The sequence below is a fragment of the Ambystoma mexicanum genome, chromosome 6q (assembly GCF_040938575.1).
Source record: "Ambystoma mexicanum isolate Mex_15411 chromosome 6q, UKY_AmexF1_1, whole genome shotgun sequence".
In the NCBI taxonomy this organism is placed as follows: Eukaryota; Metazoa; Chordata; class Amphibia; order Caudata; family Ambystomatidae; genus Ambystoma; species Ambystoma mexicanum.
The window spans coordinates 1,282,682,710-1,282,707,878 of NC_090937.1; the positions used below are offsets into that span (position 1 = coordinate 1,282,682,710).

Sequence of the window (25,169 nt, forward strand, 5' to 3'; positions counted from 1 at the left end):
TAATGGTCCAATTTGTAGTGGAAATTAAATTTAAAATGTCCTCTCCCTGTTCTATATGTGGTACAAGAATTGTCACATCCTTTGGTTGTGAAGGAGGGAAGCTGGTGTGGAACTTTTGTAGATATCATTTTTCCTTGGCCCTCACCCACCCAGCCCCCGAAAAAAGACGACCACTAAACTTGTGTGTAGTATTTTAGATGTGTACCAGGCCACCCAGGCATTAAGAAAAACCAGACTCACTGCAAACTCAAAGAAATGTCATCAGGCCAGATCTGCTGTAAAATATTTGGGGTTATTTGTATGGAATGGACTCATTCAACCTCAGCCTGACAGGTTTAAAGCTGTTATGCAAACTCCATCCCCAAAGGCTAAAAAGTAATAATGAGTCTTTTTACGCCTTGTTGGTTACTATCGTAAATTAATTAAAAATGTGTCTTCAGTTTCTTCTTCTCTCCTTAGTGATAAGCGGTAGGTGGCTTCCGGAAGACCAACATTTTTTAATCAATTGAAACGTATATTGTGTAGGGAACCTATTCTGAATGTGGCAGACTTCAATAGACCATTTATTTTGCATGCTGACGCGTCACATATTGGTCTTGAGGCAGTATTATCTCAAAGTCATGATGATATAGAACATCCTATCCTCTATATTGGGAGGAAACTGCCCGGGAAAAGAATTATGCTACTCTAGAATTGGAAGCCCATGTCATCAAATCGGCCGTAACATACTTGAAATATTATTTTTAACGGGTAGAAAGTTCAGATTAGTTATAGACCACTTTAAATAGTTAAGTTTAAGGAGGATACCAAGGCTAGAGTCATGCGCTTTTAGATTTATAACATATAACATATAATGGGTTATTTATAACACGCTTAATACCAAAGAGGGTTCTAAGCGCGGACCCAGGATTCGAACCTGTGTTGCTCCGTGTCATCTTGCTTCCAAGACAAGCGTGTTGCCACTGATCTATACTACCCGTGCCCTATTGTTTCTCTGTTGAGCATCGAAAAGGGAAAAGAACAAGGCAATGTTGACTTCCTTTCTCGGTTCCCAATAGAGGCTGAAAAAAACAGCGACATTAGGGGAAAGCTATGTGATGTATCAGCAATTATCCCCCCAGAAAACCTGGCCTGGTACCCTTCTCATGAGGTCAGTGAAAGGCAGGCGTTGTCTGATGCCGACTCTGGGGGTGGTGTTCTGAGGGAGGATCACATGAAGGGGGATGCAGGTCAGGAGGAATGCGAAACCCCCTTGTTCAACTTTCCCAAAAAACCCATCCTTCTAATGGCCTTTTGCAAAACAGAAGAAGTGATCAAAACAAACTTTCCCATTAAGGATTTCAAGTTCCATAATACCTTAAGTACTGCAACAAAGAAGAGGGCTAATGGGGAACAATGCTGTAGGGGTGGTCGAGTTGTTGATAGAAATGACCCACACCTGAGGGAGACTGGGAGGCTTAAAAGGCACCCTCAGATGCAGGCCATTGTCGTGCAGAATGAGCAGGAAGAGCAGTGTGATCTGTGTATGCAGCCGATTCAGAAACTGGAGGAGGAAGAAGACGCCAGGACCACTGTTAAGTAGAAAACAGTAGTCGGTCCTGAAAGGGTCTGTACCTCTAGAAGTCTTAAATGCAGAGATCACACAGCAGGAAGCGTGATGGGGGAAAACCTGCCCTCTAAACACCTGTTTTGCAGAGGCTGAGCAGTGGGAAGCAAAAGCGAGGGAATCTTTCCTCCCAAGAGGCTGTCTCCGGTGGCTGGCAAGCAAGAGAGCCTATGGAGCAAAGGAAGCTCCTTTTACAAGTGGCGTGGGCAGCGGTGACCAGGGGTAGTAGTTTTCCGGGCTGCGAGTGGCCACTTAAGCAGAACACCTGCGAGCAGCAAGGGGTTCGGATGTGCATGCCTTACCCAGTGAGTTCACCAGCCGATAGTGACCGCTCACATGCTCAAAGCAGGCATTTATCAAATAGCAAACACTCGCGTATGAGTGGAAGGGATACTAAAAGTCCTCTTGAATACCAAACTATTAGAAAGCAGCGAATGCCATATTTGTCAAAACCAAATGAGTGTTAACTTTAAGCGTGTGAGTTTGCGGAGAACCCAGCAATTCGATGGGGCAATATTATTTAAATCTAATATATACAACCATTGCCCAAGCCAAGAGAAACCAAAAAGGGAATTCCAATCCAACAGATATTGCCAAAGGAGGAGGGGCATTAATGAAAAGTACAAAGGTTGTGAAGCTTGTTGCCCATATTTTGAGAAGCATGTAACAAAAATCTGGTATAAACCTACATTGCCAAAGCCAAGGAAGAAGCAGAATAAGACCCTATCCTTGTTAGTATTTGGTTATGCAGTTATGCAGTTGGGAAACAAGGAAGGAGAGGAGCATAATTTGCAGAGGAGTATTAAAAAGCACCAATGTGAATCTTGTTTTCCCAGACGAGTTTCTAAAGGTTTGATATTGCAAGATAATGCACATTGTGAAGCTGTTGTAAAACTATTATAAGTTGATCTTAACCACAGAAGCACTTGCAGTTTGTGAAATGCTGTTCAGGCAGGGGAGTATACCCAGATGGCAAATTTTGAAGTAGTAGGCCTAGCATGGGATTCTTCTTAGGACTTGGCAGGTCTTCTGAAGAGGGTTTGAGGTCACTTTTCAGCTCTGGTCCCTGATGCCCAGGGGTTGCAGGTATGAGCACTTCTCTGGTCGGCTACAAATGCTGGTGCAAGGTCTTCGGGTTGGAGAATGCAGAAGAACTCAGTGCAAGATCCCTCTCAGCATAGGACTGGATGCAGGACAGCTATTTCAGACATCGGCCACTGATGCATAGCAATGCTGAGGACACACTTGTAACAGTAAGGCTTCTACTCGTATACTGTGTCCCCTTGATGCTGGAACCACAAAATTTGGCAGAGGCGAGTCTTGTAGCACAAGCTGTTGATTCTCAAACTTCAACGCAGAATGGCAATGTCTGCAGCACGGTAGACCAAGCTCTGAGCAGGGCAGCCACTGGTGATCCAGGGGCACTTCCGATGGCTCTTCTTTGCAGGACTGCAAGCCAACGTCGAGAATGGATGTTCCCTCCACACCAAGCGTCAAAGCTCCTTTGCAGGACTGCCAAAGATCACATACAAGACAGTGCTCTTCCAGGACAGCAGCAGAAGTATTTTGCCAGGCCTTCTTCCAATGGGTCCACAGTCTCTTAACATGTCCTGAAGCTGGACAGGATACTTGGCTCCTTCAGGTTTCTTCAAGGATCTCTGAAGAACGGCTGCAGGTGCACGTTTCTTATTCAAAAAGTAGGTAAGTGCTGAAATGCCCTCTAGCCCATCAAAGATCTGGCCCCAATAGGGGAGTTATTCCCTACAGAGGAGCTGGCAGTTAAGGCCAGGTAGGAAGGAGATGCGGAGGAACAGATCTCAGAAACAGACTGGGCAAAAAATGTGGGAACAGATTCGAAAGACTTCAAGAAATGGTAAATTACAGTTGATACAATATAATGTCCTGCATACGATATACGTAACGTACATGAAGTTACACGTGATGAATAACACCTTAAGTGCAGACTGCCCAAGATGTGGGACTGGGCAGGCAGAGATTTGGCACATGTTGTGGGACTGTTCAGTGATCAGGGACTACTGCAAGCAGTGGTAGCGAGAATCAATGGGCTACTAGGGTCCAGCTTAGAGTGTGCTACAAGGGTGTGCTTATGGGGGCTATTGCCTAGTGTGAAGCATTACAAAGAGTGGAGGCAACTGGCCCAGTTTATGTGGGTACTGGCCAAAAGGAGGGTAGCCATTGCATGTAAATTATCCCAAGGACCATCCTAGAGGCAGTGGATGGAAGATGTCTGCAGATGGGGAATGGCAGAATTGGAAGTTCTGAAGAAGACCCGTGACCCGGGGCTGGAGGAGGGGGTAGAGATAGACAGGAGTCAACTGTTAAATTAATTACGTTCCTCAGTGGACTTGAAGCCCCCATGAGGGTGGAAAGGGAGGGTTGTAGGAGAGGGGAAGTATCAGAAACTGGGAGATGGGAGTTATTGGGGTGATTCAACAGGACAGAGGTGAAGGTGAAGGACACAATACTTGGACCCAGATAACTGTTATCCTATTGAGATTGGAGGCCCCGGCTCCTACAGCACGAGGAAGTAATGGTTAACAACTGTCCATAACTGCGTGCAAATTCTCACCTGGTGGTTGGGAGCAGCCTGATGGCCCTGGAGGGGCAGATGGGGTAGAAAAGGCTACATAAGATGTCCTTACTACATGCTGTGAGTGTTCAATATCAATTCTATGCCAATGCTTCATGTTGTAAAACTGTTTAATAAAAAAATTAAAAAACAAAATAAAAAGATCTGGCCTACACACACCCCAGCAGTGGTTCAATCAAGACCACTGTTGGCCCAGCTCATGCATACCATTCAGACAGACTGAAACCAGTTTGTGGATTGGGACCAAACAGTCCCAACCCACTTCCTGGCAGAATACATACATGGGCCTGCAGTAGCACACGAAAAGCCTCTGCTTTCCAAGGCACTGGAAGTCCATTTAAGGATTTTCCTGTCCTCAAAGGTCAGGAAGAAGGGTTAGCGACAAAATGGCCAAGGGACAAATGGCAAATCTTGTGGCACGGCCATGTTTGGACACGTGGTAAGCACAGTAAGGCTAAACTAAAATACACAAAAAAATAGCAAAAAGTAACTGCGGCCACCAGCTTGTCCCTTAGGCACACCTAAAGTAACCAAAAATCTTCTGAGTGTTAGTCTAGCGTAAATCAAAACATGTACCCCACTGTACTGCATTACAAGATGCATTGTACAATGATAAAAGGTTACCAAAAGTAAAAACTGTTTACCAAACATGATAACAAAGTAACAAGACTAAGGGAAAAAATGTTCCCAGTGCTCATAGCCTGAAGAACATGTCAGTTTCCGCATGAAAAATAGGCAAAAGTCAATGTAGGGAAGCTGGAGGCTTCACGCACTGCAAAAAGAGCAGGTCAGGTTCAAAATAAAAGCAACAATTTGGGGGGTACATAAAAATGGAAGCAAAGGTGCTATAAATAGAAATCCTTCCTAACATGGTGAAATGGCATTGCTTGCCCAACATGGGGGAACAGCTATGTTTGGGTGGGAAAGCAAGAGTATTCATGAAATAGTATTTAGCTTCAGCATACCATCATGTGGTCCTGCATGAGGAGTCATGAGATCTCATAGAATTTGTTACACATGATGGACTGTTTAGTTTGAGAAGAATGTTGTACGGCAGACCTCTAGACAAGACACAGGAAAAACAATCCTCTAAGTAAAAAGGCTTGGTGCACCTCTTTGCAAGATAAACAAATGTATTTTGTATACAAAAAGGAAATAAAGTGACAAAGGGTGCCGTAGAACTCAACTACCACAGAGCTCACTGAGTTAGTTGGCACACCACTTCGTAAGAGCCCCACATCGTGGGGGTTACTTGTCCACAAATTGTCAGGTACTTGCCCTAGATCACTGTGGACAAAGTGCAGAACACTTCCTTCTAGTAGCATTTCTCACGTGGGACACAAACTGTCAATATTATTTCACCATCATTGTCCCCGTCTTCAAATAGGTCACTGTCTATGACTCCTTTTCAGGGGTTGGGTGGATCAATGCACAGAACTGTATGCCACTCTCCTCCCTCTGCATCTGTCCCTATCAGAACAATCTTCTCTTTTGGAACCACCACTCCTATGTCCCTGCAACATATTACTGGGGCTGGGCTGGTCTGAATAAGAATTCAGATGCCACTCTCCAGCACTGGTTAGCCACATTTGGAACTGCATATAGCAACACTGTAATCCTGTACATAAACAGATCTGGGATCACCGATATTCCTCTGGATGCTGCTCCATTCCCCAATGTGTGTATGATCAGCATTCACCTTATATAGAATATTCCTGAGGTGGGACATTTCACCCCCATCTCGTTGATTGAGACGGTCATGTTCAGTTTACTGGGCACGTCCCTCCCTAACAGGTTGACAGGGGAAGCCATTGGAAATAACAATGGGGCTCGTACCACCCTGTTACCTACCGTTGATGGTCAGTTCTTCTATGAATGGAACTAAATGTATTGCCCCAGAGAAGCCCTGCGTGTCAATTTCCTCACCTGAGAAAAGAAATGCCCCTTGCTAACACAAGATTGTGTTGCACCTGTGTCTACCATAAAAATTAATGTTTTTTCCTATCTCCATGCCCAACAATGGTCCTCTTCTGGGTCGTCAGTGACTGATAGGCCTGCGCATGCTAAGGCTGTCTATGGGCTGTCCTAGTTTGGGTACGTAATTGACCCCAGAAAGACGAAAGGATTTCCTCCAACCACACTGGCCGCTTGGTAGTGTGTTATCGTGCCATAAGGCATTGCATTATTGTTGGGTACTTGAGGGGCATGCAGCTGCATGGGGTGTATTGCATATGTGTGCCGTTGGGTGCCAACACTTGCAACTCTGGAAACTGTGTTGGGGAGCAGGCGAGGCCATGGGCGGCAGTGCGCTGTATGGTCTGATGATGGTGCGGGGGCATAATGCTGTGGATATGGGTTGGGAGCATCTTGTGCATACAGGGGCATTTGCTGGTTATATACAGTCACTTGCCTGTTCCTACACTTCCATGAAAAATAATCCATCCTCCCACATGTCCACCATTGCCACATTCTCGGGCCATTCCTCCAAAGCCTCCTCTTCCTTCTCAGGGTCCTGCAAATCTCCATTCCCACTGTGGACACCCTCTCAGCGGCCATTCCTGATACTGCGGCTGATACCCACCATTCCAATTTTATCCACTTCCCCACACAGTGACACCTTGAGTTTTTTACAGAACCGCCCTGTGTTCAGTCTGCCACTTCTACCCACTCCACTGACATTTTTGCTAACTTCTTTTGCATTAGTTTCACTTCCTCCATTTGTACCCTCTGTGTGTTCCTTTTTCTTCTCCTTCACATGCTTACCATGGTGTGCAATTATAGACAGTATCTCTGGCAACCCATTCACTTCAATAGTCACCATCTCATTGAGTGCTTTCTGCACTTCTTTGGGGAGCCCTTTCTTGACCACAAAACAGAAAAATGCAATTGAGCGATGCAATGATTCACCCATCCCTCCACATATTTTATGTCTGTAAAATACACTTGAGCAGATCCTCATCATCCTGCATTGTGCGTTGTATTATTAACTGAAGAGCTGGTATATCGGGGTATGCGTGTCACAGTGACGCCCCACTTGGGCTCTGATATCATTAAAATGGGAACCTTTGCGACTGTCATCCCCTAATCGCACCATAGGATACCCTGCTTTAGCCCAAATGCCATCTGCCTGATCCCCCACTGCTGCGACAAACAAGATCTTTATTTCGACCATGGCCAGGGTAATGCCTGCCGTCTGCTATTCAAACACGAAAATCCACTTGCCACTCCAGCTATGAGGAATGTGTGAGAAACCAGAAGGTGTCTCACCCATTAGTCCCCTAGTCCCCGGGGATCTGTCAGCCATGTGGTTAGGACACGAACATCGCTTTTGGATCCAGTTCCTGGGATTGGACCAGTGCAGGAGGATCACCTGGGTGAGGGGTCTTCGAGGAGTGGGAGTGTGACACCGGATGGTTAGACACAGTATCCCCTTGCCTATAACACCTTTACACTATCCTACCAAATAGGATATTTAGAAACTCCACCACCTCCTTTTAGAACATGAACACTTCCTCACGGACTGTCCGCTATGAGCGAAAACGGACTAACACCCGAGGCGTATACCTGACATGTCCCAGGTTTGGCAATTACTGAGCATCACACACACCTCACTACCATTAAGCTTCCCCACACAGATAAAACACGGAGCATAAGAGCACACTTTGAGCAAGGCAAAACACACGAGGAAACAGCAGTTCCAAGATGTCAGTTTTAACGAGAGAAGAAAGACAGCTAAGCAGAAGGGGTTTGCAAGGAGGGAAGTTCCCTTGACCTTTACGACAAGGAACCATTGCTTTCATGAACCCTCAAGATTGGAAAGTTTAAGACCAGGAAAACAGGCTGAAGAATCCTACATTGTGTGTTGGAGATACTCGTCCCTTCCGTGTCAATAATTAAGCCAGGGAGAATCAGGAGCAGCTGTGGTACTGTCCTTGGCTCCACAAACAAAGCAGTGTCAGTGAAATTAACAAAGCCGGTGAGTTGGGGAGACCGATACAAGATCGGTCTGTGTTGAAGCCAAGGATGCAAGCAGCAACATTGTGTGGCAAGCGCTAGAGCGAACATTGTTTGAAATACGTGTGATAAAAAGATGCAAGTAAAGTTGAACTGCTGATGAGTGATTAATCTTTGAAACCAAGAAATTATACATTTGACAGAGTTATCTGGTAAAGCGTGTGTGCTCAATCGAAGGTCTCTGTAAGGTATCCAGCTGTGAAGTGGCAAAAGTGAAAGAGTAGTAGCAAATTGTGAATCAAAGTGGTCCTGCCACGGTTTAAGCTAAATCCTGCGCACAGTTGAAAGTCTTCGATGTTAATACAGTAAAGAAAGTTTGTGGAAAAGTAGAGAAAGTTGGTCCGAGCCCAGCAGAAGGAGATCAATTGAAAGCTTTGTGTTAAAGTGGATCTGAGCCCAGCGGATGAGGACCCGGGGTGAAGCGAAAATCACCCAAGAAGGTTTTGTGTTAAACTAGGTCTGAGCATGGCAGAGAGGTACCCGGGGTGGATGGAAAATCACCTGAGTATTTGTACATGTGAAATCCTAAGGGGCACGGAACTTTGATGTTTAGTGTGTTGCATCAGGCCCTCTGAAAAAGAGACTTTGAATGACAAAGAGACTTTGGCACAGAAGGCCAAGATGTTGAAGTTTTGAATGGCACCCTTGTGCTAGAGAAGCCAGAGACTGTGCTAAACTTGAGTGTGCCACCTTGTCCTGTGCTGAAAATGTGGGGAAGGGAAGCCAACGGCTTGAATATCCTGACATATCATTTCTTGAACACTTTTCTTTTGCATAACAGTGTTTTGCACACTATTTGCACTATTTGTATTTAGAAGTAAGGATTGGCAATAGGTTTATTTGTATAGGCCCTTTTATTTTGACAAGACACTACTAGGACTGTGTTATTATTATTTGATGGTTGCTCCCATCTTTAGATTTAGGATTATAAAGGCGTTTTTCAAATCCAGTTGACGTTCAATGAACACAGTTGAACTGTGATCACTTGTGTCTGTCTTGCTGTTTGATACCATGCCTTTCTTACATATGGGAGTGTTTCTATCAAGATGTTTTTGTCAATGTGTGGAAATGGTACATACTGTGCCCTTTCTGCTCCTTCATGCATGTTAAGTAAGATTTTCACAGAACTGGTAAATCTTCCTGACCTGGTTCAACCCCAGAACTTTTTGCTTTACTAGTAGGATATTTTTCCTTAATACCCCTGTGAGTGGGAACCGTTTACCACACTCACATAATCTTTTACTCTTTTTATAGGCGTCGTTCTTTTGACTCTCCATAGGGTCTTTTTAAAGTTCTCCTCTTTAACAGCTTATTGCCAATATGTGCCTGTTGTTGCTGGGCTGCCCTAGGGGCACCCTTTTAACTTTTTTGTGCTAACCTTGAGAGAACTACAGTTCCCAAGGATAGAAAGGATCTTTGGATCCCTTTTACATTTTATTTTGTGAATCCAGCTCACCCCACCTTATGTGGAGTGCTGGGGAGATACAATCTATCCCCTTTCACATTAGAACTGTAACGATTATGTTAAAGGGACAAGCTTACCTTCAATGTCTGGTGGTAGTGATATCTTGTATTAATTTGGTGCACCTTTACCCCGGGCTGTGTTCACAGCTGCAGTAAAGGCACCTAAGGGTGCTCATTGTACCAGAATGGCCCGGTCTTCTTTTTTTGCAATTTTAGTGTTTCTTGTCCTTTCTTGTTCCTTCCCCTGACATCCAGGTGGGAAATACCTTTGTGTGATTTTTATCTTTGGCGGGAGTCCCCTGGACTACCCGCCCAGGCTCCAGTCTGTCTGTGAGGGCAGGAAGCGAGGGAGGAGTCCAAAACTCCACAGCCCTTTGTTTTCCTCCTTGCCTGAATGGGAACACATCCCAGTGGTGGCTGGCTGTGATTGGACAACCACACCGCTCCTTCTTGTAAAATGCAGAGAGAGAATGCAAAAGTTGTGTTGTAATTCCTGAAAATACTGCAAACCTGGAAGCTGAAGAGTAGTCGACCACTGGAACTGCAACCAAAGAAGATGATGAAGGAAACGCGGCAGAGACGATTTCCAGCGACCACATAGCCTTATCCTGCTGTGTAACTAGAGCCTGTAGTAGCCAATCCTTCCAATCGACCTGGGGACTCTGAAAACGACGACCCCAACCCTGAGCCTGGTGAGACCCACGAGACTCAAGAAGACCTGCATTTTATCCCACGCATTGGTGCGACCTTGCATTGCTGAATACCCCAATACCCTGGGACCTCGGGCCACTGTGCTGTGCACAGTCTTCTGAATTCCGAATCTCGCTGAAACTTCACGGGCATCCTGGTAGATCTCGAGAGACACAAATCGAGTCTGAGAAGTCCCCTCAGAGTGCTGGACCTTTGTAATGATGAGAATTCAACCGCGATTTTCTGTCTTCTTCTGTACTCCTTGAAAATGCGCCAAATCCACAGAACTGTATTCATCCGTGAGGGAAACCTTGCCTAGAGCCTTCTTCATCGATCCCTGCTGCAAAGTTCCTTCTGAGTTCTTGTTTTTAGTCACCACGACAAGGAATTTGCTGACCGGGTATTTGGCTGTAGACCCTGAAGTCCTCCTGCTGCAAAATCTTCTTCAATGCTGAGGTACTGCTTTGGCTTGGGTATGTACTTACCTTAGGTCTGTTGGGATTTCTGTGTAGTGGTCGGGTGTTTTCTGTGATGGGGAGGCCTCTCCTCCGGTGCAAACAGTCCCACTGCTTGAATCCTGCTAGGGTGTCTTCTGCGAAGTCCCTGGACCCTCTTCTAACTCTAAAGTAGAGTACTCACCTGTTTGCCCAGTCTTCCTAAGGAACTCTGACTTTTGCTACTAAAGAATCTATCCTGACACTGCCTGTTGGTCACTACATCCTAGTGACCGTCCTTCTGCCACTGAGAACACTCATGCACCAAGAATAAGGGAAAGACTTTTAAGGGATTGGGACTTTTGCCTAGAAAAGAAAATAAGGGTTTGAAAGTGACTTACTTGTAAAGAGTTGGTTGGTAACTGTAACTCTAAGAGTGAACAGTTACAAACGTTCTTACTTAACTTGGATGTGTAATGAACTATTCTTAAAAGTATGGTTAACATCTTTTCTTTCCTTAGAAATCGTTTTGCCATTCTAATAGAAAGTAGGTGTGAAAGTATATTACTCTCCTGTGATTAGGTTGTGCCTCTTCCCAAAAGTTAAGTGCTGGTTTCACCAGATTATTCCTGCAGGGTAATTGTATGAGTGTCTTCCAACTATTCATATCACCAGATTAGTCCTTTGGGGATAATTGTATGAGTGTCCCCAAACTGGGTCTTGCTTCCCCTGACTTGCTGCTAACCTGTCCTGAAAAACTCTGCATTAGGTTGTTGCCTACCTAGAATAACTTTGGATAATTCAGTAAAGTGTAACATTGGGTTTTACTTTCCCTGTTTTATCTAACCTAAGGTCTGTGGTTCTAACTGTCCCTGATAAGTCATACTTCAGTTATCCTTATAGCTGCGAAAGATCTAACCTGGACTGCTTGTGAGATACAAAAAGTATATGGGTTTTACTTACCTTGAGTTAGTTGTGTGCCTTCCCAAAAATAAGTTACACGAGTTACTGCTTATCTCTATCTGTGGTTCACTGATCTCAAAACCACCTGTAATTGAATATTACATCAGGTTTTACTCACCTAGTAGAACTGTGTGTTATCACAAAAGTAGTTATACGTTTTTACTGCACCTGGAATAAGTGTTCTACTATTCACAAAACGTATATTGTCCAGTTGACCGATTATGTGATTTGTACTGAGAGTCACTTTACAACTGGTAGGGTCTACTGCCCTTGCATTACTGAATGTAATTGTGAAAGTAACCATTGGTTTTTACTCCCCAAGAATAGGTGTGACCTATACTAAATGTGTATGAAAAGGTGTTGACTTCCCTAGAACTACTGTTAGGTATTTCAAATAAGGTTTATACTTGGGTCTGTATACCTTCACGTATAGTGTTGTGTTTTTTTATAATTGTGATTTCATACAATGTGTTAGTACTCATTTACCCCTAGATTTATCTGGGCCTACCTGTATTTAAATACATCATTTATTTTTACATACAAAATGTTTCAGTGTTTCTTTGGAACATTTGTCTTACAATTTCATCTGTACTGAATCTACAGCCCTCTCTCCCTCCTAAGATAATCCTGGCTGCTCTGTCTACGCTACCATGAACTCAGGTGGCACAGCCTTATACTAAGAGTGGAGTCTTGTACTGCCTCAGTTGAATGGTTTTACGAAGCTCTTAGTTGGACTTCAGAAAAACTGTCCTAACAATGCAACAGAAGGATCTGCAACCCCACCGTCTTAGTCACGTCTTAGTCACTTCCTTTTTACTAACCAGCTTCCCTTCAAGGCTGCCATGCTTATGTGGTGGTTCCTCAACCTGGGCCCCCACAAGATCTCCACTCATGCCAATATCACAGACGGGGTCTCTTCGTATCCCAACTCATCCACTGTGTCCCACTCCTCTTCCCCTGTTCCTGTTCCCATATTGTCGTCGGACTGCAACGACACATAATTCAAACTTCCTGCCCGCTATCTTCTGCGTCCTCGATTTTCCTTCCCAATATGCACATCAAGGATCGCTGTAAAATAAATTATAAACAAGATGTTTCCCATTCTCAGCTTGCCTGTCTCAATGGGTGTCCGCTGCCTGTCCCCTCTATCCAACTTCAATCTCGCCAGCTCTTCCTCTGTCCTCCTTAATACTTATACTCCCAACTTTGACAACATTATTAGAAATTAGGCAAAACCAACAGGTAAGTACTCAGGGCAATTTAACAAGAGAAGCTACAGCGGGGAGATCATCTAGAAAAGGCTTAGGGCCAAAGTCAATGGGTCAAAAGTCTTTTGCACACAGTTCAGGGTAGTTTGCGGTAAAGTTTGTGGCACGGATTCCGAACAAGATTGGTTGGTAGAAAAGTTAGTTCAAAGAGAAGAGAAGGACAAGCCCTCGGATTGGAGAAAGATTTCAAACACTTTCACCGTGGTTGAACGAAACGGACAACTGGATTTTCACAGTACCTTAAAACGGAGAGGGAGCTGTAGCTGAGGCGGACGTTCCTGGTGGCTCGTGCGGGCTCACGGTTCCTGAAGCGACTGTCAGACTGACACAAAGTAGCAAGACTGGAGGGTCCTGCGCCACCCAGGGAAGAAGCCAGCAGCAGAGCAAAACAACAATTAAAATGTACGCTCTATAAAAACCCAAGCAGGGTCCGACCTTCCTGGCTAGCAGGCCCACTGTAGCTCTGTACAGCGAATTCGACCAGAGGAGGGGGCCTGGCTTGCAGTTTGGGCGAACTGGTTGATCCCACCAGCTCAAGGGAAGAAGTTTCCTGGAGGATCGTCTCTGTTGTCAGAGTCGGAGGTCCGGACCTGAAGCAGGGCTTTACCGGGCGGTTCAGTCGTGGTAGGGGTCCTCTTCTTCCAGTTCCTCGTTGGTTCTTTCGTTCCAGTGGTGACTCTCCCTTTCCAGTCCCAGAGACCAGCTATTTATGCAGTTTTCGCCCATTCATACTGCCTGGCTGTCAATCACACAGCAGGGTGGCTGGGATGGCAAAGCCAGTCCCCTTAGCCAATCAGACAAGAGTGTGACTTAGGTTACCAAGGGAACCCATGGCAGGGGTCTGAAGATCCCTCCCTCACATCCTGCCAACCTAGACTATCAGGCACCTTAAGGAGGGCTTCTATGCAGAAGCCCGCGAAAAGACAGCGATTAAAGGAATCATCCCCGTTTTGGCGCGCAGAGAAAAACATGAGAAAGACTTTAAGAAAAAGAAATGGCAAATAAACCCAGCCGGAGCCAAAATAAAATGTATTTGGTCAAGCGGGTTTATGTTCGAGGCTAATATAATAGCCTAAAACAATACCACCTTTATATAATATAATCGCGGTAGAAAAAGTTAGGGTAGTTACCACTGCCACCAGCCAAGTCTTAATGTTAAGGGAGCGAAACAAGGCTCCAAGAGGCACAGACAAAAAGGGATAAGAATTAACCCTTTCCAATACTCCATGGAAGATGGGGTGTACTGGGTCTGTGGTTTAAAGAGATTACATAAAGTTAATGGCAACTTTACATGTTTCTGGGGGACAGTAGTCAGCCCCAAAAAAATGGAGTCAGTGGGAAGTCTAAAAGACAACCCTGTGTTATGCACTGAAGGTGCTGTGTAACACACAAAAAAGTGGTGCTCATGGAGTAGGTGAGGCTCCAGAGCCCAAGAACACACAAAATGGTAAAAACACACATGGCAAAACACATGTAAGAGTGGGAAAAAGGTTGACACTCTTACCAGGTGAAAGAAAAATCCTAGAAATCCAGCAAAGCTGCTGAGGGACTCAATAGGTAAGGGAAATCAGCCATTTATAAGAATTCTCCCTAACATCCACCAGATCACCAATGCTACCCGTCAACTGTGGAGTCCTGCAAGGTTCCATCCTCTCCCCAGGGATCTTCATTCTATACATGGTGCCGCTGGAAGCCCTCCTAAGCCAACAAAAGATCCACTTCCACCAATACGCAGATGACACACCGCTATACCTCAAGATGGACTCCATCAAGGACATCCATAAACTCAAAACCTGCCTCTTGTTGATCCAGTCTTGGGTGTTCAGTGCACACTTGAAGCTCAACTCCTCCAAGACCAAATTCCTGCTCCTCACCAACAACACCAAACAAACTCCCAGAGGATAGCTGAAGGGCAAAGTGCTCACCTTGGAAGCAAGACGACACGGAGCAACACAGGTTTGATCCCCGGATCCGCGCTTAGAAACCTCTGGGTATTCAGCGCATTATAAATAACCTATCATATTATATCATAACCAGACATACAGACCTGGCTGTCAACTATATGAGGGCTACACACCTGAGCACACTTCCTGCGCCAAGTACCTCAGGTTCCACTTTGACAAACACCTCCCCTTCAAGACACACATAGCTACGAAAAACAACTTGGTATCAGCTCTCCCTCTGGTGGATAGTCAAGCCCTTCTGCCCTCTGGACAGCTTTTGGTCCACTGTTCAAGCACTGGTCCTATCTCACCTAGATGGGGCAATGCACTCCTCGAAGCCTCCCATTGTCCTCCCTTGTGCGCCTGAGACATGCCCTACATGCAGCCGCATGCCTCACCAAGGGTCTACGAAGATACAATCACATTGTATTGTATTGTTTATTTATTTATAGAGCACAGCCTGGCCGTTAAGCAACTGGGCGCCGAGGTGCTTGGGCGCACCTCGGCCCACATCGACTGTCACTGGCTCCCACTACATGCATGAATCACCTTCAAGTCTTGCTTGCTGTATCATTTATAAGGCAGTCATCCTCAAGTCACCCAGCAATCTCATGGAAAACATTAGCATCTCCGGTGGACAGCGCACCACCAGAAGACACTTGAAACCCGCTGCTGCACAAAGGTAAGGACCAGAAAACAAGCCTTCTCTGCCTATGTGCCAAGACTATGGAAACTCCTCCCTGTCAGCATCAGATTCTCCCCCACGCTCCTACAAATCAGAAAATAACTCAAGACCCTTATTTTCAAAGAAGCTCTTCTCAACACCTAGGCCATCACATCACCACTCGTGTCAAATGACTCACTAGATGTCGCCCACCCCTCTGCACCCCACCAAACGATATAGCTGTACCCCTCCCCTATGACCTTCTGTATTCTACCCCACTGTATATCTGTTCTGTTGTTACCTCTGAAAAGTGTTTTCTTATGCATCTCTACTGTTGTAAAGAGCTCTGCGATCTATCTGTATTGATGTATACCACTGTAACGTGCTCTGTTGCTTCTCGAAGCTAGGTCCATGCTCAATAAATGCCATAATAATAAATAAATATGACCCACACACTAACATACACAAGCGAAATGTGCAGGTAAAGGAGTTCAACTCAACAGAAATGTGCAAAATCTCAAACATATAACTTCAATCAAAACAATCCTAGTGTCCAGGAGTTGTTTCCCTGGTTCCCTTTCCCTGGATTGTCTGAGGAAAACTGTTCACAATGTTCTGTTTCAAGACTCTCCTCAGGATGGCAAAACAAATGTTCCTTCCACAACAATGGTTGGAATATAGCAAGTAGGAAGTATCTTCTAGTCTTTCAGCATGGCAAAGGAAAGTATTTTCTACTTTTCAGGATGGCTAAACAAATGTCTTTTCTCCAATAGTGATTCAAGTATGGCAAAAGGTAAGTCTTTTCAAAGTCTCTGCTTGACAAAATGTTTACATGAAACAGCAACTTAATAAGACCAAGTCTCTCTTCAACACACCAGTTCAAAGTCAGTTTCCTGGTACATTCTCCAGCCAGGAAACTTCTCAACGGAAATTCTTGATATCCTGGTGTACTCTATTACCAGGTATTTCTTTCCACAAAGGTTTACTACCCGATAGGGCTCTCTGCAATAGTCACCTGAAAACTATTAATATCCTGGTTTACTCTCCTGTCAGGATTATCCCATTTTTGGTTCACATAGACCCACTGGTGTACTCTCCTGCCAGGTATCTCTTTCCAAAAAGGCTCATTACCTGAAATTATTATCAGGCAAAGCCAGGAGGCTAACCAGGGGAAGCCAGGAAGGTGTAACCCTGCACATAAAGCCAAGAGGCCCATAAGGAGAAACCAAGTGAATGTGAAACTGCACACATGGGCAAATACAGAAGAACCTGTGTGGGCTGAAGAGCCTTGGGCTCCTGGTTGCACAACCTTTGATGGTGGACCATTGGGTCTGACAACTGCGCCTAGACCAGGAAGCCCTCAAATGTGAAAGTCAAAGACATTGTGAAATAAGCCTAGAAGGAGCACTTTAAATGAATGTTTAATGCAATCCAGAATGAGGATCAAGAAGACCTAAAGTTGTGTTGAACATTGAAAGACTAAAGCCAAGTATAAGTTGATACGTTGGAGTCTTGGGGAAGGGAACCCTGAGGCTTTATGAACTGTAATGCCATCTTTAGAGTGGAGCCCTCAAAACCCTTTTGTGAAACTGTGTTTTCTTGAACTTGGGGAAGGGAACCTCAAGGATTTGTGGAACTGTCTGAACTTGGGAAAGGTAATCTCGAGACTTTTGTGGAACTTTCTTGAACTTGGGGAATGGGAGCTGAAAAGGAAGCTCAGAGCTGGGAGAACCTTGGAACTTTGTTTTGATCGCCATTTCTTTGATTGTTGACATCCCTACACATTGTTTAGCTTTAGTTGTGAGGGCAAGGATAGGTTTTGGACACAGGCAGACTTTTAAGTTGAACTTCCTGACTCAGTTTTGAGACTGCCTCTGCAGTGATAGCGGTGGTGCTCGGTACAAATCAACATAACAGGTAGGGAAAACCCACCCTAGCATAGGGCAAGTTAGGCCTTCAACCATCCTGACATTTGATTTAATAAAACCATTTTATTCGAACTTTGAATCTGTTGTCTGTGTCTTGCTTCCTGATGCCTTCATACACAACGTAGTCATTGGAAATTGCACCCATTTTAAAACTATTATTTTGAACATTTCCTTTGATGTGAGTTCAACTGCCAGCTCCGCCCCCTCGAAAACTCTGTCAACTCCTCCAAACTGTGCCCCCACCCGGCAACTTGTGGGATCCCCCTATACATTTATTCCATTTCCACCACTGTTCAGACCAGAGCTAAAACTCTAATTGCTAAGAACGGAATATCCACCCACCCCATCACCCAAATGAACTGCCAGACTCACCTCTCCCGCAGTCAGCACTCTCGACTACTTTATTCAAAATGTAAATATGTAAATACAGGTCTCTTACTGTCTTTGCTATTAACGCTGTTGTGGGTCTAGGCATATGTGAATATATGATATTCACAAATTCCCCCTTCACCACTGATCTACCACGCTCAACTAATCTCTGTTTTCATTTTGCAAAGGCACCTTACACAATGATTGCCTACACCCTCTCTGTAGCTGCCAACGTTGCAAGTCATTTTTGATAAAAGTGGCACACTGTTTCTTAAAACCTTAAGGAGCTAAGGACGCTTATGCTATTTGCATAGGATTGTCTAGAGCTATGTATTGAATACAAAGGTAATCAGATGGTGAAAGTCTACTTCAGTCTTAGGCCACTAGATGGCACTATTGCGTATGTTGCGATGCATCCACACAAACTGTCCCAAAGCCGGACACAAATGTCCTTCCTCGTTGTATCAAAATATCTGAATAAATGTAATATCATGGCATTTGAAACAATGTACTCTACCTCCCAGCCGTGCACACTCAACCCTTATTAATATAAAGAGGGTAGAGCTCGAGGCAGCACGAATGCAGTTCTAAAAGAAGCATTACCTTTAGAGTTGCTCGTGCACAAAGTATTAACAATTGTAGGGTTCAAAATGATGGGACACGTAAACTATCTATACTGTATAGAGTCCTTCGAGGGGCGCATTGACATATTTGTATGGACATAATGCTGAAAAGTAAATTTGAACACCATGCGTGTTTAGGTAATCTAGAAGTTGGGTAACTCACCCAGGTGGTTGATGTGCTTGCAGCCCGCACAATGAACAAGCTCTGAAACATGAAGAAGTCCGAGTTTCAGGGACAGCTAACTGTTCGTGAAAATACAGATACCACTGAGAGCACGACAGAGATTCCACACCACGGGCCTCGTGGGACCTTCAGGAGAGCACAAATGGCATACGTCTAGTCAGAAATAAAAATACTGGAATATGTTTGTCAGCAGAATGTATTTAATCGATTACATACATGTGATTGTACAACGAGGCACGCCTATACATTGATTTTTGAAAAAAATCCCATTGTGTTTATACTCGTTTAATTAACGACAGCCGTATTTAGTGGAAACGTTAAACGTCTTAACATGTGGTTAGTAGATAATGCACACAAAACAACGGCAGCAAAAATACTCTTTTGTATAATGTCCACAGGAGTTCTACAATTGAAGATGGCCGCCATGTTTAAGAGCGTGAATTCCACCGTCACGGGGAATGATGTAAACACGGTGGCCATATTACAACAGAGTATATATTCTAATCGCTTTGGCAGTTACGTTGACGTTTTTTTCTTTTTTTGGTATGGCCTATCAGTGCCACCAGTCACGCTAACATCAAGGTGATAATGACTAGTACGATCACAATATCAAGGTAACTATATAATGGAGCAACACATATTTGGTTTATTTTTAACACGTGGGATGAGCATCACATGAACAGGTTGTTTGCGCCAGAATTTGCCCCGATTACTTATCGGTAATCTGTATTACTCCGAGCGATACTCTTCCTCGTCTCAGTACTTAAATATGAGGGCACATTAGAAAATCCACTCCTTATATACATTTTAACTCCTGTCAGCTATAAAGGAGGGAATTTACCATACCACTTCTTGATCCCCCCCTAACCTCCCTCCAAATAACCCATCCTAGGTGATGGTGATGGTGTGGTGTAAGTACCATACCTCTCAACCTTTTTTGATACCAAGGCGGGTGAAAACCCAGAAAGGCCATAAACATAAAAGTAGGACTGCCGTAAAAACATGAAACGGCAGTCCTACTTCTATGTCGCTGACCTTTTACGGGAGGGGGGTGGGGAGGAATGCTCCCAGGCACAATCCTCTCATTGGAGGAGAGCGCCAGGGAGGGGAAGGGGGAGGAAATGGGGGCGTGAAAAGCACGACACTTGCTTTTCACGCCTCCATTCGCGCAGGAAGAGTCGCGCCGGGACCCGATTTCGGGATCTCGAAATCGAGTCCCGGCAAAAATATGAATCGTAGCTCCCACCTTTGCCATGGCGGGTGAAACAGATGAGCTGGCGGGTGGGCGGGTGTGTAGATGCTTTGGCGGGTGACACCCGCCAAAAGCGGGTGAGTTGAGAGCTATGAAGTACTGATGTGAGGAAGAGTGAAAGCAAACTTTTAATCTGAGTATGTCTGCATTTTTTGTTTTACTTTTGGACCTTTTCAATCTTCTACTCCAAATCCATATATGGCAATATTTTGGAGAAACAGGGAGGGAGATTTTTTTGACAGAAAGCAGGAGAACTTAATTTGCCCATTGGATTGCATTGGGGTTAGCATTATTTTAGGATGGAGAAACTAAAAAGTAGCAACGTTTTGTGGTGACCTCGCGTAGCATAGCGGGCCTGCAGCGCAGCAAGAAAGACGCAGGACACGGAGCACTTCACACTCACGTCCTCTTTATTCAACTTCTTCCCCGAACTCCCCGATCCCGCCCCCCGTTACGTCACTTCCCCTTCCTCGTTCCCTCCCGCCCCTGCGTTACCATGGGAACGTCAACATGACATCTCCCCCCTTTTTACCAGTCTTCTCGCAACGGGCGAGGGTCCGGTGGGCTTCTAGTCCATTCCTCTATCCATCGACGAGGTCTGTTCAAAGCCCTCTGTGGACGGGCCTGACTCGGCACGGGCGAAGGTCTGCTTCCCACGCTGGGGCTTTCTCTTTCCGGCTCGGCGTCCTCCGAGTCCCACTGATCCGCCTGGTAGGAGTCGTCCGACTCGTAGTCTAGATGCATCTGCACCCTGCCGCTTAGCCTCCTGGCTCCACTGGGAGGAAGTTGTTTGAAGTGAGATGAGTTTCTCTTGACGGACGCCTCGGACCCTTGGGCCGTGATCATGGACCCCTTTTTCTGGGTGACAAGCAAAGGTTCTTCGCGAAAGGGGCCCGTGTGCTTGTGTGTCACCGGTTGTCGCACCGCTACTACATCTCCGACTCCAATCGCAGAGGGCTGAGCTTGCCTGCAAGCATCAGTATATTCTTTCATGCGTGCTTTCGCTGCTTCGTCTCTTTCTCGCACCTCTTGATCCAGGGCGGGTGATGGTGTCATGCCTTCTGCTTGTGGGATGCGTGTCTGGGTATTGCGTCCAAACATCAATTCGGCAGGTGTCCTTCCTGTGGTGCTGTGAGGGGTTCCTCTATAGTCTCTCATCAATTGATTTAGCACCTGCTCATATGGCTGGCCTGTGAGCCGGGCGATTTGGAGGGCTCTCTTCAAATTGGCCATAAATCGCTCTATCATCCCATTTGCCTGAGGCCATAGTGGCGTGACCTTTCTGTGGTGAAAACCCATGTATTCTGCAAATTGGGTGAACTGATGTCCACAGAATGGGGCCCCGTTGTCTGTCTTGAGTACTCTTGGTACCCCGTAGGCTGAGAACATGTGGTCCAGAACTGGGATGACATGATGCGCTGCGGTGGATGATATGATCCTTACGTTGGGATACCGTGAGTATTCATCCATTACTGCCAGGATGTACTTCCCTCCTCCAATGGGCCCGAAAAAGTCTGCCGCCACTGCTTCCCATTCTCTCTGTGGAAGTTCCGACATGACTAGTGGTTCGGGGTGACGGTTTGGCGTAATGAGGCAACAAGTGGGGCATGTTCTCAGGGCGGTCTCTACTAGCGCATCCATGTGGGGAAACCACACCTTCTGCCGGAGCATGCGTTTGGTGGAGACCATGCCTCGGTGTGTCTCGTGTGCCAGTTCCACGACTCTGGCCCTCATTGCTTCCGGAATGAATAACTTGCAGTCCTTTAGGATCATGTGATCCTCTGATACTGCGAGTACGTCTTTTACTTGTAATAGTCGTTCCACGTCCTCCTGCACCTTACCGCCGGCAGCTCTGCCCTTTTCTTTTGCTCTTCGCCACTGTGTTCACTCCAGACCTTCACAAATGATGCGGCAAGCTGGATCATTTTCCGTTTCCCTGGCTAGTGTTTCCATGTTGATTCCCTCCGGGGCAGCCTGGTGAACAAGATATCGTAAGTATCTGTCAGCCACTGATGGTTCTGGGGCAATTTCTCCTCTTGGTCTCCTGGATAGAAAATCAGCCGGGTTTTCACCTTTTCCAGGTCTGTGGATGATCTTGAATGCATAGTCCTGAAGCCTCAGACCCCATCGGGCGATTCGCGGGGGCATTTTGGCCTGTGGGTTGCCATACAGGAACAGGAGTGCCTGATGGTCGGTGACAACTTGGAATGGTTTGCCATAAAGGAATAGATGGAAATGTTCACACGCCCATACGACAGCAAGTCCTTCATTTTCCGCTTGAGAATATGCTGTTTCTGTGGAGGATAGGCTGTGGCTGGCGTAGGCTACTATGTGTTTCCTCAACGGGTCTTTCGGGTCCTTTTGTGCCAAGATAGCACTCAGTCCAACAGGGCTGGCATCCACCGTGAGTTCAGTCTGCCTGCTTGGGTCGTAGTAGGACATATTGTCTTCTTTGGCTACTCTTTCCCTTATCAGTTCGAAAGCCTTTTGGTGTCCTGATGTGTCAGTTGTCTGAGCGGCTCGCTGACCGACGCGAAATCTCGAATGTATCGGTTACAATAGCTGGCAAGACCTAAGAACGACCGAAGCTCTGACACATTGGCTGGGGCTGCCGTATCGTTAAGTGCTGGCACTTTGTCCGGGTCCATACCTGCTTCAGAGAAGATGTGCCCGAAGAATTTCAGTGTGTTCTTCCGAAATTCGCATTTCTCTCTGTTAAGCGTGAGATTGGCATCATGTAGCACCTTGCACACCAACATCAGGGTCTCATTGTGCTTGTTAGCATCTGTTCCGAACACCAGGATGTCATCTGAATAATTTAGACAGTTCGGAATGTGCTTTATAACGTTGTGGACCTCAGCCTGGAATGTTTCTGCGGCCGACGACACCCCAAAGCTTAGCCTCTTGTATCTGAAGAGACCAATACCAACATGTGTAACAAACGTTGTGTTGTTTCTGCTGTCTGGGTGTAGGACTAGTTGATGGTATCGCTTTTGTAGGTCCAGTTTGGAGAATACTTTCGCTCCATTCAGCAAATCTATCATGTCTGTGATTCTTGGCGCCGGGTGTCTTTCCCTTTTGATGGCCTGATTAGGACGTTGCATGTCTACACATAGTCTTATGGCATCAGAGCCTTTCTTGGGAACCGGGACAATCGGTGAGACCCATGTTGTGGGACCGGTGGCCCTCTCGATGATGTCTTGTTCGAGTAGCTTTTTGAGCTCATCCTTCACTTTTTTTTTAATGTTAACTGGAATCCCTCGATATGGCTGTGCCAAGGGGCGGAAGCTTCCCTATCCCTTTGAAGATTTTGGGGTATAGGTTGTTCACCATTTCCACGGGGTCTATGTATTTGTGCACCATAATGTTGTACAAAATGTGAATGAAGCCCATGTCCGCGGCTGCCTTAAAGCTAAGGCTGCAACCACTGTCTGTCTCAGTGGCTAGTACATGTATGGGTACCTTCATTTCATGGCCCTTGTACCTGCAGAGGCCATTGAATTGTCCCAAACATTTCAAAGGTGTCTTGGCTCCATATGCATATATGTTCACAGTTGCGGGGTGTAATTTGGGTTTTTGTGGGAGATCGTTGTAAATCTTCTCGCTTACCACATTGACGGTGGCCCCAGTGTCTATGCGAAATTCTTTGGGCTTTTCTTGAAGTTTGATGTTGAGCGTTGGGCTGTGGGAGGTTGCTGTGGGGTTCCCTAGTGCATATACTTATTCTTTCGTCTTCTGATCGCTCCCTGATGAGCTGAGGTCAGAATCTGTGGGGGACTGTTCCACCAGGTATCGCACGTGGCGACAGGAACGGAGGTCCGTTCTTGGGCGCATGGCTTGCCTTCTCCTTTCCCTTCTTCTTTGCCGGTCTTCTCCGGACTCTCTGTCTCGCTGATCACCTGAAGGTTGATTTGGAGTGGTCCCTGTGGTGGGGACTGGATTGTTGCTTGTGGACCCTCCGTGTCTGCTTCTTGGGCGAGAGGTGTTTTCCCTGGGCCTGTCTCTACCTCTGTCATGGAACAGTCTGCACACCGCCTTGAAGTGACCCTCTTCGCCGCACGAGGTGCACCGTTGGCCTATGGCTGGACATGTACCCTCATGTGGATATTCGAAACCGCACTTATAGCAGAAGAGTTCTTCGGGTTTCCTTTCCAGTTGCAATTTGTTGACTTTCTCCCCTATGGGGGTGTTGCGAAAACCTTCGACCTGGGAGTCGATTGCTCTCTCTACTCTCGCCAGTGCTAGAATTTCCTCCAGCGTGCGAGATTTCTGCAGCAGCTTCTGTCGAAAAGTCTGTGATTCGCACCCCGAGATGATTTGCGATCTTAGTGCTTCGGTATTTGAATAGTTGGCAAAGTCACAGTGCTTTAGCTTGGTGCGTAGTCGCATCACATAGACATCCATGGACTCCCCTTTGATCTGCTTGGTGCTATGAAATAGATGTCTTTTGTAATCTACATTGGTATGGGGTGCAAAATATGCCGCTAATGCTTCTTTGAGGTCTTTGATCGAGTCTATGGAGTCTTGTGGCATCTCATCGATTATGTCTTGGGTTGCAGGGCCTACAGCTAGCTTTAGCAGACATACCTGTCGTGCATCTGCGACAGCTCCCGTGTAGCTCCCATGTACAGGTCTCGGATCCATTTGGTCCACCGAGGGCCCATGTTACTTGTGTCCGTTACATCAAATGCTCCCGGCATTTGGGCAGCCAAGGTATCCGGTAGCTAATAGGGCACATGATCTGGTGCTGGTGTTCCCTGTGCTGGGGGCGCGATCGCCTGTGCCTGCCCCCCTTGGCCATCATCTTGTCCTGACATGGTGATGGGGGTTCTATTGACGCCTCAAGCCCTCAACTGTGTGGCGTGCCTTTGGGAAGGCTGGTTCTGACCTTTCTTCTGGGGTGTGGCCCCGCCTTCTGTCGGTGTAGGACGGCCACCTCACAGGGCACGAGCACCGTCTGCAGAGAGGGGGGGCACCCTGCTCAAGTTCCTTCGGGGGGAGGCCTTTGGCACTCCACGCGGCGCCCTGCGAGCTCCGAGACGGCCTGCAGGGCTTACCTCCTGGATTCACGTGCCCGGGGCCTGTCGCGGGCTTCCTGAGCCTGCGCTTCCTCTTGTTAGTGCGGGACACGTGAGCGTTGTGTCCCGGCTGGCCGC

At 46.2% G+C, this 25,169-nt stretch overlaps 1 protein-coding gene across 5 annotated transcripts in view; it reads right to left on the minus strand.

The window, feature by feature from the left end:
* LOC138516615 (cytosolic beta-glucosidase-like) overlaps window positions 1-18,903 on the minus strand; it is a 677,786-nt gene extending 658,883 nt beyond the window's left edge. For all 5 annotated transcript variants that reach the window (XM_069631881.1, XM_069631880.1, XM_069631883.1 and 2 more), the window contains exon 1: window positions 18,741-18,903. The gene's annotated coding sequence lies outside the window, so the exon portion shown is untranslated. The remainder of the gene's footprint in view (window positions 1-18,740) is intronic.
* Window positions 18,904-25,169: the final 6,266 nt, after the last annotated feature.